A 13,980-nucleotide genomic window follows, 5' to 3' on the forward strand; every position below is an offset into this window, starting at 1 on the left:
CCACAGAGCACAAACAGTAGAACAAATAGTACTCGAGATATCCAAAAACAGCGGGATTAATAAAACAGACGAAGTGATCGCTTATCTTTGCTAAAGACAGATCGCCTGCCATGACTAGTCTTTCGCAGGCTGTCGTTATCGTTGATCGTGTCTTTCAGATAAATTGGGGCATTGAAAATAAACGAAGCTGTCGTCTGTGCATATACGATTTTAACAAAAGCGAGTTGCGCTGAGGTCAATCCAGATATCCACATCGACGGATTACTTTGATATCGATCGTTAATGTACGCTTCGATCAAATGTCTGGGTGCATGTATGGCTCTCATCACCGTCGATGTCGCTCCGGGCTTAAGTTCATTTCAACAGAAAGCCGTGACCTGCATTGTGAAATCAGTGATTATCTACGTCACATAGTTATACATAAATAGTTAGTACTTGGACAGCTTAAGTTTTCTTAAATATCCCACATATATATCACATGGATGTACGCAAAGTCATGCTCAGATTAATAAAACCCTCGCCTTCGTGACACTCGACACTCGGCTCGGTTATTGTCATGCACGTAATTACCACAATATTATTTTTTTTTATTAAAGATTAGTTGGTAGTTTTTTTGTAACAGAATATTACCTCAACAGATATCAAGAAGACGTCCCAACACATACGGCTGTCTGATTGGTCGAATTGGATGAGCAATCTTGGAGGTTTGCATTAACGGATTTTGATGAGAAGTGACGTTTCTGTAATGATGTTATGATACGGCATTTCGGGCTGAAAGATGGCTATCATAACTGAAATGTTTTCTAAATATTCCCGTGACCTCGGTGACCTCCCATCTGCGTTGCCTGGTCGCCATCTGATTTGTGGGAATGTACATTACTCGTCGGGGCAGGCTCTTCCACCAACTCCTTCATGAATCGAATTAGTCACGACTGTTCCACGGTTGTATCGCGCTCGTTGCTGGGATTTGGCGATAATGAGATTGTTTATTACTTCAGCTCTCTTATTTAATTTAGGCACCGAATGCGGCTAATTCCGACGCGGTCAGTGTAGTTGTTCTTAAAGTTGCGCACCGAAATGAAATTGCAATTCTCTGAACGAAATCGTGATTGTAGCACGATCGCACACTCTTAGCAAGGATTTCCGGAAGACTTTCTAGACCACGAACATTAGCCATTGGGTGCAAGCAAGCACGTCGTTTTAATCACTCGCTATTTGATGCTGCCGGTTTTGATTGCAACTTTAAACAGAGCCGGTCGAGTGGCACAAAGCGCAGCACGTTTTTTATTAATCGCTTAGAAGTGGCGATCGGGCGTCTCAAGATCCGACTTATTAAATCGTATGCGTACAAGCATAGTGATAGGTGTATGCGGGCGATTGATATCATTGATAGCCTCTGTAAGTCTTGCTATTGTACAGATACGAGTATTTGAATGAAAGAGAAACGCCACATGTGAGACGGATTCACCCGAGGACATGGAAAATTGAGCAGCTGATGTCATCAGACTGTTTAATTCAGCGCACGAAATTGTCTCGTTTTATTTTATAGTTCGAACTGAAGACTGTGAACTACGTCTGTTATACACATTGTAACTCTTGCTGAAGGTCGTATACTTAGTACATTTCTGTGTCATAACTACAGTTGGCTCAACTTGAAAACGGTTCTTTTGATGAGATACATTGAAACTGAATCTTGCGAATGATATTATTAACAGCCATTGGCATTAATTTTAACCTATTTATATAACCCCGGATCAAACCGATTTTTTGTGAGGGGAATTTAGTTTTAAGAGCAAAAGAGGAAATAGCTCAAATTTCGGCGTCCGCGTACTGGGACCATGATGCCTGACAGATTGGTGAGCGTTGCGTTTCTATGCTGGATCTTGATCATTCTCCTTCTGTGCTCACTGATCGCGACCGCCGTTTCCAAATGTCCAGAGGGGGAGATTTACGACGTCACTTGGCGTAAGTGCATCAGCTGCGATATATGTCCGGAATTCCCGGACACCAAGATATGCCAGAACTGTACGGGGTATTTCCGAAAACGAGGTAGGTAGTTATTTATACACTATTGCAAATAGAGGAACTCATTTCTCCCAGCTAATTGTGTTGCTACATCACCAAAACACTTTTTCGTGAAATTCGGTACATCTTCATTCCACAATACAATCATATCATATCAATCATTGTCATATTTTATTTTTATTATTCATAATGTCGTTCTCTGGTCCGTGACCCCGACATATTCGGCACATGTACGTGAACAAGGTGTATTTAGCTTGTACCAATACATTAAGTCGAAGCATGTCTGTCCCAAACGCATCTTTAAACAGCGCATATACTAATTTGTATATGTTCTCTATTACTGAAATGGAGCTAACAGCGTCAATGCCCCAAGGCCACATATTCAAGATAATGTGAGTGTGTTGGTGAACTATAAAATAATATATGTATACAACAGCTTTGCTCTTATATATCGTCTGTATCAAATGAACTTCAGTGCGTTTTCGAGATGCTTGTGTTTATGATATAAAAAGAAACAGACCGACTACGAAAGATTAAGTCAAGTCATTCGTGCAGTATACTTCGAACAAAACATTAGTGTATATGTACATCGGCCTCGTTTTCACCAAAGTAATTCTTCAAGCTGACCTGTGTAGCTCTTATTCTGACCTGAACCTCAATGTTTTGGTATATATATATTTTCTTGGTATAAGTCTAAGCTGCACAAACATTTCTACTGTTCTACATCAAGTTACAATTTGTAAGATCTTGTTTCTACATCATTATTAGATTTTAATTAATCAAACTCGATTAAAACGCAACGCCAGGTAGAGTTTCGATTTAATTGAGTCTAATTAAAATTCCCTAATAGAATAGCTTATTACCGGATATAACCTGAAAATATTTAATGTTACTTTATTAATAAACACGAATACGATTTCCTATAGTCATGTCACACACACTGTATATATGTAGGCTTGAAAATGTTTACTTCGAGTCTTTGCTATCTTCTGCTCACTCGGCAGCATGAATAATACCCTGTCCAGATCACCAAACACGTGGTACGAGGGACTGGTGTTCTGTTGATTCTCGTATGATTTCTCTGTTGTTGTCAATGTTGGATTTGTGTATACATAAGGTTGCGGGTTACCACACTATGATTTGATTCGGTATCTTTCGTTAGGCCGCTGTAATAGTTTAGACTTTCACGTCTGTAAGTTGGTTCATTGCCTGTTGATCTATCTAAGTATTGAATAATACCAGATAAATAAACAAGGTTAGAAGCAAAATTGCCACTATGCATGAATTTTTTTAAATAAGACATTACTTATATCATATACCTAATTTGCGCGTTAATAAATTAAATGATGTTTGCAACCTTTAACCACGTTATCTTCTCCTTCTGCCTCAGTGTTCACGCATTATCACAACCTTGCCACCAATTAGCTGTGTCGTGATCATAATACTTTATTTACCAGGAATGAACGTTCGTCTCTCCATGACCCTAGAATAGCTTCTGATATTATCTTAGTGATACATGTAAGCATCCTTATAACACCCTAGAGTACAGATCATTTTCCTTAAAGTGCATATTACAATGTTTACCCTCCTTGACTGTTACGAGTCATAGAGCATCGTTAGATAATTACAACGACGAATTGCTTGAACACGTGCAACCATGTTAAATGTGTGTACACATCATACAGGTACAGGTACAGTGTGTGCCGGTATTTTTGTTTGACAGCGCTTTTTGACGAGAGACACGTGATGACGGCCCGATTTTTATCAAAGATGTGAAAAGCACAGCAAGGTTCGTTGTCCTCAAAGCAGGTTGCGCAACTATTCACGCATATCATTTAAAATATATTCCCAGTACAGGGCATTAATTGCTTTTTGAATTTAGAATCATTTGAGTGCATAATTACGTCCAAAGACTTTATCGGAAGATACTGTAATACATGTTGAAAAAGCGTCATGAAATTTTAGCGAATTGTGGTAAAATGGCGTATTAGCGAAATGTTGATTTAGCGAATCTCTCTTGTTATTGTTGATTTCTTGGTTTGGCGGCCATTTTTAAATGATAATAAAGTCGTTAGCGACATCTTGAATTAGCGAATCAGTTCTCTCGCTAAATTCGCGAAAAAGATATGCTCGCGAAAAAGACATGTTTATATTTACAGTACTCACGAGTATCCTCTATTGTTGCCTCTACGCGATGTAGCCGACTTTTCAATTTTACGTGATATGGGCTTCCGTTGCACAAATAAATAAATACCGATATGGAGAGTCACTGTGCGACTTTGTATCCCCTGCTACTGTCTTTTATCACTGATATAGTAATCGATAATTGACGTAGCACATGTGATGACGTAATTAAGCTTATCCAAGTAGTGTCTGATCTGTTTCTCGGTCTTTTTTTCTTAACAATCATGTTTGTGTTGGTTTTGATATAAGTCAGACTGTAACATTAGATATGCCATGCTTAAGTTATCAGCCTATAAATATACTAAATTAACCTTTTCACCACCGGACTTTTTTACTCAAACTTATCAACCCTTTTTTATATATATTCTTCAGTATTTCTAGAAATTGAACTCTAATTTTGGAGCAAACCGGCAAAATATATTTCAATTTTTAGTTTTTACTCAAAAATTTGGCAAATTTTCCCCAATCCTCAGAAGAAAAAAGCAGACTTTAAATTTGTGATGAAAAGAAGGAACTGGTGTTGAAAAGGTTAATATGGTAATATTTACTGTCTACATTTATTAGGCATTGCTTGCTAGTGCACTTTAACGTAGAATATATCTTTGTAAATGTGCCACTGAATATGTTTATATAGATTCTTTTAAAGAATTATGAGACAAGAAATTCTTGGTGCACATGAAAAACGTCAGGCGAATAACCTGGAGAGTATACCGTGCAAGTATTCTACGACGAATTGGGATCAGGTGTGCTGTGTTTGCAAAGCAAACAACGGTTAATACCAACAAGACGTAGACTGTGAGATTGCATATAATTAAAATGATTCCTGATATCAATGGGACTGATTTCGTCTGTTGCCTACGAACATAACATTGGAAAATGCATTACATGCGCTATATTGCAAAGCGTTTAATTTTAAGTTGCGAACAAAGCATTGCGGGAATTTACGTGCTCGTCGATAATTTATGAAAACACACTATAATTTCACATTAGCGATCGTATTCTTATAAAATATGAGCATTAACAAACACATCACAATTCCGCCCCACGAATATAAGATATAGAACCAACATTACAGCGTTAGGTGTTCGCTGAAGATTGATGCATGTTCCAACCATACAGTGTGTAAGTGTGTGAGCTTCCAAGTATCTATACACCAAACACGTTCGTGAACTGACTAATCAATCAAACAGTCATGGCGAAGACTTTTAATTTTTGTGTGTACACAACGAAAAATAAAAATAAAAATTATCGTATCCGCAACACTTGGTGCATTGTATTAGTTTATTCTATGAACCCTCTACTCCTATATCTCTGCTAATAATAGCATTTCATTAAGAACTACGCATGAATTAACGTGGTAGTATTATATGTTATCCTCGACCTACTTCAGTTTAGTAGAGTCATGTGTTGTTTTTTTAGCAATGGAAGTCATCAACATTATATAATGCAAATGTATCAGTACTATAGCGACTATTTATGTAGTCAACGTAATCATATCGGTAAAATAATAAAAGACCGAGCTGTGATGGGTATCGTGTGGGTTTAAGTGGATGGGTAGTGCTGGAGTGCAAAGCAACACTCATCAATACTGGGGAAAAGTAAATTATGGAAGGTTTCATTTCATATTGCGTACAGCCAAAAATGTCTTCAAAACAAGTGTTGCTTTCGAGTGAAATATAAAATTAGCTCGGTCGAGTAATAAATAAATCGATAAGATGATAAGAGTTTGGGTCCACGTATGGAACAATGTTTCAATAACAATCTCCTGTAATGCGAGTAATTGTAATGAAGTTATATCATATATATAAATATGTTATATATATATAATTTTACAAATGGTTGAGGAAGGAATTATTGTAACAGTGCGGTTTAGTGTCTGGTATCAACTTCATACGTATGCAAATGAGTTTGTATTTATTGAATTTCATTCCCTTAATTACAAAGAATGAATGTCTCAGTTTATAGCTGAAAAACACAGAGGTCAAAGCTGTCATTATCGATGCAGGATCGTCTGACCTTATAACAGAACTGAATCAATATAGGGAGACAATAAATGTCCATTTCAGAAAAAAACAGCAGCTTGATGACATTTGTTAATCTTGGCGAAACAGATATTATAGACATTCTGCGCATGCGTGATTCAATCCATTTCCAAAATGTTTTGCACATGTACTCGTACAAGCGAATCCACTTGAACGTACGTTTCCTGTCGAGAAAAGAATGACGCAAATCAGCGATGGAACACGAATAAGCGTTCCTACACGATGTCAGCCAAATGTTAAAGTTCATTCACCGTTCTCCGATGTCATTTATCATTGCCTGTGATTGGTGCATATCAGTCCTATCTTAGACTGCCAATTACTCCAGATACGACAGGGCTTTTAAAATAGGATACAGTTGAAATTGAGTATACTTAAAACAACAGACTTAAACCCCGAGGTAACATTTAATAGAATTCGTCACTTTTGATGTGCTCATTAAGAAGACCGGCTGAAAGGGGATAGTTTTCAAAGCGGATCGTATGATTCGATCAGTGACTGACGACGTTCACATAATATGTCTAATAAGTTTCATTTGTTATTACAACCATAATCCAAACTCCTTATGATAATAGCTAAGCTATGCAGACGCCTCTCAAAATAAATGCCAAAAATACATTGTATGGTTGTCGACACACAAATCTGAATAAAAGAGCATGCTTGATAAAATAGGGTAAACAAATAAAAAAAGTTCCAACGCAGTCGCTAATTGGTTCTACCCTCAATTTCCCTGGGTTTAACTACACCAGTAGTTACTTAGCGCAGCTGCCAGTCACGTGATACTTAGTTGAATGATTTCCTATTAGCGAGATGAACACGAAGGCCTTGTTTTAATTTTCTGAACTTCCCCGCCTGTGACGACAAATGGAAAAAAACAGCTACATGACCTATACATCACGGAACAGTTCGTGACTGAGTTGAATACGCCTAGAGTTAGTGTAGCGACCTCTTTCACTGAATCAGGTTAACATAACATTGTGAGTATAGAGTCACCGTAGACAGATTAAAATGGATTTCATACTGCGCGTTCCGATCACAATCACAATTAAACATTTGAGACCGAGAGACGTACTACTGCTGCGATATTCTAGTATTATTATGTCATTAAACTTTATATTGTGTTTAGACAAATGTGAAGGTCGCAAGTTTTCGTGCGATACAAGACACTGTAGTTATGTATATGGTGTTTTATAATGTAATATTTATTTGTGAAATACTATCCAAGCATCCAACACATTCCAAGTATGTCATAATACGCACACATCAACATAACCTTATGCTACCTTACTATTTCAAACATTCTAAACATCCAATTAAGACATGTTATATAAACATGTACCCGCTTCACATTCCGATAGGAAAATGCTGATAATATCGCCATGTTTATTCACAACACAGAGTGAACATGATTTATATAAACCGTGACAATAATGGAATCACTATCTGTTACTTAAATTTAACACAACAACGAATGCTATAGAACATAACACGATACTTGTGTTTTATATTGTTAATAGTAAACCTTGTGGCGATTATTAATTTTAAAATCCCTGTTTTGACGTGTTGACAGAGGAAAGGATAGATCGCTTTGTAAATATTTCTCATCAGGGGTTACATCTGTTATTGCTTTTACGTCACAATGGATTATTTTTAATTCGCGTCCTCGTAGCGCACAGCTCTTTTGCACGCGAACACTTAAAACGGACCAAGATACAGCATGTACGAGCTAAGTCTGACTCACTTCTAAGACCCGGTCTAGAAGAGTACCCAGATAGTGAACTCGAGACTGCAAATTTGTATATTCTTTGTAGCTTTGTAAGCTTGGTCGCCCCTTACTGCACTAAATGCAGGTCCCTCTCTACCTGAACGTAACTGTCTAAACGACATGTAAACGTATGGAATTATCTTTTATTCTATCCCGTACTAGAATGTAGCCTGAGCAACACTGTTCACCAACTATTGGGATGCCGCCAGAAGGCTCTGTTGACATGTGTCAGGTTTCAACACGAAACAAGGAACTTGGAGTCGAAACCAAGCTGAAATAACGTCTACACGAGATGATTTTGTTCACTTTCGTTTTTCAACAGTGGAATTATTACACATTAGAACACCATATCAAAGTAATCTCAGGAAAAGTATAACTACTGCAGTGACAATTACTAGGAAACAAATTGACTGCAGTGAAATGTTCGCGAAAAACATCCTGATACATTATTATTGTGAATTTATAAATGCAATACGTGTATACAATTCTATTTATGCACAACATTAAAAAAACACATGCAATATTCTCAAAAACAATGTGTTTTTTTTCTCAGAAAATTTAATACTTAAAACAGAAACATTGAATCCAAAACCTATTACATCATCGTTGTAGCGTAAACAATATGATTAACGAGTAGAATGTAACTGAGGCCATATCAGTTCTTGGTGCACTATCTGCTGGATTACATCATTCTTAGTTACAGAAGACATGTAGGAAATGTTAATGTGAATATATGGGTCTTATCTAGGACATTAACTCTGTCATGTTGACGACAATGTATCCGTAACAATAATATATTTGCAGCGATATACAAAGTGTCATTATCGTTGATGTTTATCATCGTATTTGCTGTGATAATCTACCTATTGAGACGATTGAAATTTATTTGTAATTATTATAACAGAAGTGTGTATGTTAATGTAATCCTGGATATGTATGTATAGACAGTAAAGAACCTATTCAAAGCGTTTTTTTATATTCAATGAATCAACATACATATTCACAGGGTTTTCATTAAATTTGCTCCGTTTCTATTTGTCATAAATTATGGCATTTCACTTAAATTTCGTGTGTTTTTCTTACGCTCAGTAGATCCCAAGTTTGTAACGCCATGACTGTATGGCTGTCTTAGTTCGACTCGGACGTTCGAGGAACTGTTTTTTAATATCATTTCTATATAAAATTGCATGTGCTAGTTGTACATGCTTCACAAAGGTTCTTACTTCGTAACTGTTCTAACCGTTGTAAAAATTACTTTTTCCACTTTTATTTTCGTCTACCGCGTGTGAGATTAACAAAGATGTGAGATTAACAAGCAAACACAAATATGTGTACTCTATGTTGAGGCCCGTTTTCTAATGTAATCTTTATGCTATTGAAGTATACTATAATTTTGCTATTCCAACTCACTTTATACAATACTTATATAACAAACAGGAAATAAACTGAACCTAAGTTGAAAGGGCAGTTGTGATGAGAGCGATCATATTATTAGGGGTTATTACGTGAAAATCATGTTATATCTTGTTGTATCTTGAGTAATTTTTGCAGTTTGTGAAGTATCGATCTGGTTACAAATGCTGTTATACGAGTTTGGAGCACATTTCGCGAAATCGCATCGAAAGCGCACGGCAAACGATACACCGACATGTGCGGTGCAGTAAATAAAACACTATGTTGCTGACGAGCATGGCGTTTTTAAAATAAAATATAGCAGATTTTATAACGTGTGAAGAGATCACAAACGTAATTTTCCCTATCATGATTCAATAGTTACTAACATAGATATTATAATTTTAAATATAGTAACTTGATAATTTCTTGTGATTACATATGCATATGTTGTGCATAGCAATTTCACATCAGTCGTATGACGTAGAATTCTTTTTAAAACAGGTCAAGCTTTGCCATGGAATGACATTGATGAGCTACTCTGTTCTGTTCTATTTTAAGACTAGGCCCTTCAGATTGTGAAATGAATTCGGGTAATAACGGACGTCTGTGAAGTGTTAAACGCTATATACAAATTAATATTAGACGGTTTTCCACAACTAAGATAATACACCCAGAATGCAATAGCTGAACACTCTAAAGACAGAGAGTACAAAAGGGTTTCCTAAATTGTAAACTGTGCAATTTGTTCTATCTTCAATCTCTGTATCACTATGCAGGGCTCATACCACTAATTGAATTTCCATAGACGACAATGTTAACATATGACGAGATTGCTATATGAAAATGACGAAGAAAGTTGAAAATATGGCTCAAAAATGGGAAATCAACATGCCAGTAATCAACCATATGAAAAAAACTAACATGTTGGCCAGCTCAAACTCTTGCAAATCTCAGGTAAACAAGACACACCTACTGTATTTGGATTGCACCAAGAGAAATCACTGGAAAAACACCAAGATTAGAACATCCATTAACACACAGAATAAACCCACAGGTACACAGCCGCTAAGTAGTAAACAAAAGACCACATGTTGGTCTCACCTCTGACCCAGGTGATTACGCCCTCAAACAGGGAGCACCTGAGAAAAATAATATTTAAAAAATTTCATTGGTTCTTGCTGGGCATTTAAATTGAGGGCTACGAGCAGCCATTGGTTAATTAGTGGCATGAGACCTTCAGAGAAATAAGAAGGTTTAATAAAGTTCTTGTTGATCTTATATATGATGGAATATCATTAGACGAGTAATTTCCCATGCAAAAAAAATCCCCAAAATTTAAACCCTGGGAGTTATTTATCAAAATCTACCACTTGGTGGCGCCCTATACCCAGACAATTAGTTGTAGAAAGTGGCAACATACACACTCAGCATAACACCAAAATAGATGGTAGGCAATGAATATAAGCCTGATTATTAGATGCAGTACTGTAAAATATAATGTTCTCATTCACCACAAACAAGTACAGACCAACGTTTGGCATGATTAGTAATTTTAATTAATTTCTAGAAATAATACATAGAATAATGACAATTAAAAGTAGTTTATCACTATAATTTAAAAAAAAAAAAAAATTCTACTGAATCAAAAGTCTCAATTCATCAGCTCATTATTTCTCCAATTAATTAAAAACAAAAAAACAATTCCACGGTATCTGCATTTAGGCCGGAGACCTGTGACGGGCAACCTTGGATATACCAAAACACAACAGTGGTTTGATTTACCATGGCCACACATAGAATTTGCTCAACATAAAATACTTAATCAAATCTTATGTGAAAAAAAGTAGTTCAACGAAACAATTTTATGATTTAAAAAGAAATAAAAATAAAAATATACAAACAAGAAAAGGATCTAAATATAAAATACTTGTATTACACATCCCTGATCAAATTAAATTCAAATCAACAGGATTTCTGATTAATTGGGGGGGGGGGGGGGTACATGCACTGTTCAATAATAAACTCAAGATGGGATTAATTAGCTAACTATTCACAAAAATTCTGAGAAAAGAGCAATAATTGTGAAATTGAAAGAGTTGTACTACTTGGCTAATATACTGACAGTATGCAAATATCTTGTCAGTGACAAGATACACAACACAATTTTGAGAATTTATTTAAATATTTGGGATTTTGACCTCATTAAACTTTGAATACGGTACATTAGAAATGACCACACTACAAATTGTTAAGTTTGTCTGCCATAATGTGAAAATAAGACAAAAAACCCATAAAATGGGGTTAAGCATTTTTCTCAGAATTCCTAGAGCCATTGAAATTAGTGGTGACATGAATAATTCATTGATGAATGAATAAAATTTTTGGACCAGTTTAATAAAAACATTTATATTTACAGACCACAGCCCAACCACAGCCAATTAATAAGATTAGGGCAAAAAATATACCGAATTACAAATTTTCAAAATCTTCAACCAAGATATAAGAGATTGACAGAAATGGGTGAAACGCATAGCAAAATATAACATTTCTGGATAAAAAATTACTCCATTGTGTCTAAATAGTTGAATACAAAGCAAGAAAAGTGGTAAAATAAAAATAAAAAAGATTCCCAGTTACTTTGCACTATACCTGCCAAATCAATGGAGCTGATCTCATGAAATGTGTGCTTGAACACACAACCTCATAATTATCAGATCTATGCAAGGTCAGGAGAGGTCAAAAATTATAATAATTAGGTCAAAGTAAACTTTGGTTATGTAAGATGAGATCTGCCAAAAATGACTAAATTCCAGTGAATAGAGCCATAATTATGGTTAAAACAACAACCTCAGGTGGTCCTAGGCAAACTGTTACTTCAGGGCTCATACCACTAATTGAATTTCCATAGACGACAATGTTAACATATGACGAGATTGCTATATGAAAATGACGAAGAAAGTTGAAAATATGGCTCAAAAATGGGAAATCAACATGCCAGTAATCAACCATATGAAAAAAACTAACATGTTGGCCAGCTCAAACTCTTGCAAATCTCAGGTAAACAAGACACACCTACTGTATTTGGATTGCACCAAGAGAAATCACTGGAAAAACACCAAGATTAGAACATCCATTAACACACAGAATAAACCCACAGGTACACAGCCGCTAAGTAGTAAACAAAAGACCACATGTTGGTCTCACCTCTGACCCAGGTGATTACGCCCTCAAACAGGGAGCACCTGAGAAAAATAATATTTAAAAAATTTCATTGGTTCTTGCTGGGCATTTAAATTAATTAGCCATTGGTTAATTAGTGGCATGAGACCTGCATAGATTTGCCATTTATGTATACAAACTCAGACTAATTATTCATAATCTAGCTCAAATTTACGAAATTATGCAGCATGCTATTTTATGAAATACATCAATTCAGTAAATGGTCTTATTTCGTACTAGCGAATCATTCAATTATATTTTGCATACATAACGATAGAAACGAGAAAAATTGCAATAAATGCATTGAGTTACAAGATTGAAAATGAAAATATGGATGCTCATACGTGTAGACAAATTCAGTTTATGCTACTACTCTCTAGTATTTATCAATGAAAAAAAAGCATAAATGATTCAACAATTATGCATACTTTCATTTATTTTTTAACGAACAATCTCTATGTTATCATACCTACATATTTCCACAAACAAAGTGTTATTTTTACTTGCAAACCTGCATTTAAGCATAATGACATATGTTTATCGTGCGCGCATGCGCACTATTATATACACGTTTTTTGGTTGTTAATTTAGCACAATTTGACCTCCATTTATTCTTTTCTATTTAATAATTATGCTGCAGTGTGATCATTATTTCACATCTCCTATATCATTCTATTGTTATTGTAAAATATGTCGTATTATTCACATTGTATGAAAGTATACTTTCAATTTATAAAATTTGAAAGATAGTTTTAACGCTTCGTGATATTCACAATTCTATCAAGTAACTATTGCAAATAATAAATAAAAAAATAGAAAGAAGGCAACGTTCTATTTGAAATATAACAATTACAGTTTTTTTTCTTGGGCATCAGAGGCGGCGCTACACAATTTTGCATGGAGAGGTGGACATACTAGAGATTTCCAGGGGCATACTCCCCTTACAAATTTTGAAATCTGAAACGCTATTTCCTGCATTTTGAGGGGCAAGTTTTGCTAACACAAACGGTTTCAGCCCCTCAAACATGTTTTCGAGGCGAACGTTCCCTCCCCCCTCCGCCCCCCTGTACCGCCGCCATTGGTATGATTCGACAATCATGAAGCACGTTATTTTATTTAAATATTGTCCAGTATTGCATAGGCATATTAAACTAGGACATCACTGGACATCGATAAAACAAATCAAAATTCCCGACGGAGTTTGCGGAAACTAAATCAATATGCAAAGACGATTGTTTTCACTCAGAACTGTTTGAACACAACGCTGGATTGCTGGGCTCAGATGTCAGTCATGAACCGATGAGCAAATCGGGCTCGGATGAGTTGAGAAAACGTATCGATCAAATATGCGAT

General features: G+C 35.8%; 1 protein-coding gene across 1 annotated transcript in view; it reads left to right on the forward strand.

The window, feature by feature from the left end:
• The first annotated feature begins 1,935 nt into the window (after positions 1 to 1,935).
• Positions 1,936 to 13,980, forward strand: part of LOC100367070 (neuronal acetylcholine receptor subunit alpha-10-like) — a 65,400-nt gene continuing 53,355 nt past the window's right edge. Inside the window, exon 1 of the mRNA XM_085505096.1 lies at positions 1,936 to 2,049. The gene's annotated coding sequence lies outside the window, so the exon portion shown is untranslated. The remainder of the gene's footprint in view (positions 2,050 to 13,980) is intronic.

The sequence above is a fragment of the Saccoglossus kowalevskii genome, chromosome 11 (genome assembly GCF_978046115.1).
Source record: "Saccoglossus kowalevskii chromosome 11, keSacKowa6.1, whole genome shotgun sequence".
Taxonomy (NCBI): domain Eukaryota; kingdom Metazoa; phylum Hemichordata; class Enteropneusta; family Harrimaniidae; genus Saccoglossus; species Saccoglossus kowalevskii.